This window comes from Populus euphratica, unplaced genomic scaffold (genome assembly GCF_000495115.2).
Source record: "Populus euphratica unplaced genomic scaffold, PopEup_1.0 scaffold231.1, whole genome shotgun sequence".
NCBI lineage: Eukaryota > Viridiplantae > Streptophyta > Magnoliopsida > Malpighiales > Salicaceae > Populus > Populus euphratica.
The window spans coordinates 843-6,031 of record NW_011500112.1 but is presented as its reverse complement, the minus strand read 5'-3'; positions in this window follow the sequence as shown (position 1 = coordinate 6,031).

Genomic DNA, 5,189 nt, shown 5'->3' with positions numbered 1-5,189 from the left:
TTATGTACACATAGAATCTATCTTGAAGAAGAGGCTAAATCTGTGAGGCAAATGCAAAGACAATTGAACCCAAACATGAAGGAAGTAGTGAGAGGTGAAGTGCTTAAGCTACTTGATGCAGGTATCATTTACCCTATTGCAAACTCAAAATGGGTTAGTCCAACCCAAGTTGTCCCTAAAAAATCTGGAGTCACAGTAGTGAAGAATGAAAATAATGAGCTGGTACCAACTAGAATCCAAACTGGATGGCGTATGTGCATTGATTATCGTAAATTGAACATGGTGACTAGGAAAGACCATTTTCCGCTTCCATTTTTAGACCAAGTGCTTGAAATAGTAGCTGGAAGAGCTTTCTATTGTTTTCTTGATGGATACTCAGGTTACAACCAAATTGAGATTTCTTTAGAAGACCAAGAAAAAACCACTTTCACTTGTCCTTTTGGTGCCTATGCTTATAGAAGAATGCCTTTTGGTTTGTGTAATGCACCAGCCACTTTTCAAAGGTGTATGATGAGTATCTTTAGTGACATGGTGGAAATTTTTTTGGAAGTTTTCATGGATAATTTTTCAGTTTATGGGGATTCTTATGAGTGGTGTCTAATGCATTTAGAAAAAGTCCTTGAAAGATGTGAAGAGAGCAATCTTGTACTCAATTGGGAGAAGTGTCATTTTATGGTGACACATGGCATTGTCTTAGGTCACATTGTCTCTTCAAAAGGAATAGAGGTAGATAAGTCAAAAGTGGAAATCATTCAAAAATTACCTACCCCTAGGACTGTGAAAGATGTGAGATCCTTTTTAGGACATGCTGGTTTTTATTGAAGATTCATTCATTCTTTTAGTACCATTGCCAAACCATTGTGTAACTTGTTGTCACAAGATGTCCCATTTGATTGGACATCAAAATGTCAAGAAGCTTTTGAAAAGCTTAAAGGGTTGTTGACAACTGCACCAATCATGCAAGCTCCTGATTGGTTTTTACCATTTGAACTGATGTGTGATGCTAGTGATTTTGCGGTTGGGGCTGTTTTAGGGCAAAGGAAAGACAAGAAACCTCATGTCATATATTATGCTAGCAAGACTTTGAATGATGTTCAATTGAATTACACTACAACTGAAAAAGAACTCTTAGCTGTGGTCTTTGCATTAGACAAGTTTAGATCTTATTTGGTTGGATCTCTTGTTATTGTTTTCACTGATCATGCAGCATTGAAATATTTGCTCACAAAATAAGATGTCAAACCACATTTGATTCGATGGATCCTCCTACTCCAAGAGTTTAACCTTGAAATTCGAGATAAAAAGGGAGTAGAGAATGTAGTGGCTGATCATTTGTCTCGTCTTTCAAGCTATGAGACCATAATTGATGAATCTCCAATAAATGAACTCTTTTCTTATGAAAATTTATTTTACGCAGGTACTATCTCCTACATTGGTTCTCCATGGTATGCTGACATAACAAATTACCTAGCCACAAGTCAGATTCCTTCTCATTGGTCTAAACTTGACAAATAAAAATTCTTGCGCAATGTGCGCACCTTTTTTTGGGATGACCCCTACCTATTTAAATACTGTCCTAACCAAATTATTAAGCGGTGCATCCCTGATCATGAAATTCCAAGTGTCATTAATTTTTGTCATGCATGAGCCTGTGGTGGGCATTTCTCTTCCAAGAAAACCATTGCCAAAATCTTGCAGTGTGGTTTTTATTGGCCAACCATGTTTAAAGATGTTCATGCCTTCTGTGTTGCATGTGACCGATGCCAACGACTAGGTAGCCTCACTAGGCGTAACATGATGCCCCTTAACCCCATCCTTGTTTTGGAAATATTTGATTGTTGGGGGATTGATTTCATGGGACCTTTTCCAAGTTCATTTGGTTACCAATTCATCCTTGTAGCTGTTGATTATGTGTCTAAATGGGTGGAGGCCATTGCATCTCGAACCAATGACCATCGAGTTGTGGTCAAATTCTTGAAAGAAAATATTTTCTCTCGTTTTGGCATGCCCCGGGCTATGATTAGTGATTGGGGAAAACATTTTTGTAACAAACCCGTTGGGATTTTGATGAGAAAATATGGTGTAATTCACAAGGTCAGTACCCCCTATCACCCATAGACTAGTGGCCAAGCTGAGTTGGCAAATAGGGAGATCAAGAACATTTTAGAGAAAATAGTCAATCCAAACCGTAAAGATTGGTCCCTATGACTAGTTGATGCTTTGTGGGCATATCGCACTGCTTATAAGACCTCTTTAGGAATGTCTCCTTATAGGCATAAGATGATAAACATATTCTTAGAAAATCCTTTCATGTTGGTCAAAAGGTTCTCCTTAAGCTTTGTGGGCATCTCTTTCCTGGGAAGTTGAGGACAAAATGGATTGGTCCATTTGTGATTAAATGCATCTTTGAGCATGGTGCATTTGAGGTAGAAAATCACAAGAATGGAAATATTTTCAAAGTAAATGGTCATCGATTGAAACCTTATCTTGAAAACGTTGTGGCTGAAGTTGAGACATTGGATCTTGAAGATCCAATACCATTGTAGTATTAGAAGTAATGAGTTTTTATTTTTATTTTTCATTTTTATTATTTTTTTCATTTTTATTTTTTTCTTCTTTCGTCCATCTCTTATATTTTCTTGTTCATGCATTTGGGACAATGCATTATTTTAAGTTGGGGGGTGTGAGGTTCTTTATTTTCAAAAAAAAAAAACATCAATGTTTTCTTTTAGTTGTGATATGCAGGTTAAAAAAAAAATCAAGCAAGAAGTCAGCTCATGCCCAATTCAATCAGACATTCATCCTTGAAAACAAAAGGGGAGTAACAATTTTCTAATCTTTATACTTTTCTTCTCTTTCTCTTTTACATTGAGGATAATGTAAAACTTAATTTTAGATATTTCATTATGTTGAATGCTTGAGATAACCATGCTTGTTAAAAAAAAAAAGACTTGCATTCGTATGTGAATGAGACTTGTTTAGGATCATCATTACATTTTTGGATTCATTATTATGTTGAACATTGCATGCTTTAATTTGGGATAGATAATATCTTATAAAACAAGATATAACATACTTTTTTTAAGATTACTGAAGTACATCTTTCCTTGTAAAAGTTGTGTGAGTTGTGTGATTATGCATGAAAGATGAGTATGATGCGTTACTTGTGATTATCCTTTTTGATCCAGTCCTAAACAAGGTTTAAGTAAATAGAGTAATAATTATTACACAAATAAATAAATAAATGTGTATAAAGTTCTATCTACTCCAATGTTTTGAGTTGCTCAGTAACTAGGGGTATTCATCATAAATGTTTATCTTTACGTGAAACGGCAGCTTAAAATATGAGTATGCAAAGCACTTTAAGTTTGTGACTTTGTGAGTAACCGGGTGCATTCATCACAAATGTTTGTATTCGCGTCAAAAGGGAAGTGACTACTTAAAGACAAAGAATAAATCATATCTTCAAAAACAAAGAAAGAAAAAAGAAAGAAAGAAAATATATAGATATTTCTCTAGTTTGCTACCTTGTTTGTGTTGGTGAGAAGGGAAGATTACAAGTTGAGTTTTCGTATGAATCAATTATGTTGGTTGCACGATAAATATGACTGAATTTGGAAATTTTGTATGGATGTTTGATTTAGAGAATGTGAGTATGCTTATTTTTCTTTATTTGTTATTGTGTACACTAAGTTAAAGATACTAATGTTTGCATGATAGGTCCTTCAAGTGTGATGAATTGAGCCTAATTAGGATTGTTATTATTCTTTTTATTTTAAAGGTTTTATGTTTTGTTTTGCTTGAGGACTAGCAAAATCTAAGTTGGGGGGTGTGATTGTGCATCAAAAGTGTCATTAAGTCTCTTATTTTACATATGTATTTATTGTTTTTATTTGGTTGTTTTTATAATAATTGATGTGTTTTTTAGTAATGAAGTTTGTTTTAATGTTTCGATAGGTTTTTGGAGCTTAAATGAATTAATTCAGGAAATTCAACGTCGGAATTCAGAAAAAAGAATTGAAGAGACATTTTGTTGAAGATTATATGATTGTTATTATTCTTTTTATTTCAAAGGTTTTATGTTTTGTTTTGCTTGAGGACTAGCAAAATCTAAGTTGGGGGGTGTGATTGTGCATCAAAAGTGTCATTAAGTCTCTTATTTTACATATGTATTTATTGTTTTTATTTGGTTGTTTTTATAATAATTGATGTGTTTTTTAGTAATGAAGTTTGTTTTAATGTTTCGATAGGTTTTTGGAGCTTAAATGAATTAATTCACAAAATTCAACGTCGGAATTCAGAACAAAGAATTGAAGAGACATTTAGTTGAAGATTGAAGCAAATCTTGGTTCAAATAAGTGCTCCAAATTTGTCCCAAAAATCAATTCTATTCCAATTCTAGAAAAGAATATCATATGATCTATTTTAAGCCCAAACTTGCCTTAGGTTGTGTGCAAACTTCAACCATTAAACACTCAAGGTTTTAATGTCAATCAAGAATATCTTATGATTTATTTCAAGCCCAAACTTGCCTTATGTTGTGTGCAAACTTCAACCATTAAACACTCAAGGTTTCAATGTCAATCTTAGCCCAAATAATAGGTATATTTGTATACTTATTTGATGCTTAAATTCAACCCCAAATCAGCCTCAAATCAACCTTCAAATCAGCCCAAACACAATCCATGATCTTACATGTCCACACAACAACAATTGATTTATTTTGGGTAATCCATTGTTCCAAGAAGGCAAGCACATGGATGGAAAGCTGGAGGGGAAATTTTTACATTATTTTGGGTCAAAAAGAAGAAAGAGATAGCTCATAAATGAGGAAGAAAAACGTGCATCAAAGTGGTTGTAAAGTTGTCCTGATTTGATTTTTCAGAACACCTTTTGGTGTTTTGCCCATAACTTTTGACTCAGGTGTCCAAATGCGCTGTTCTTTAATGATCTGGAAAGATGACAAAATTTTCTATAAATATGTCTCTAATAAACATCTCGAGAAAAGGCATCTAAAGGGGTCTAAATTGCTGTCCAAAGTTAGCATCAGATTTGTGTCCGAATTTTTACTGAAATTGTGTTGTGTTCTTTATAGATTTCGGTTCTTTAGCTTGTAAAACTTATTATTTTAGTTGGATTCAAGTTCTTTCATGTTTATTGAAGTGTTCTTATATATAATCAGGGTTGGC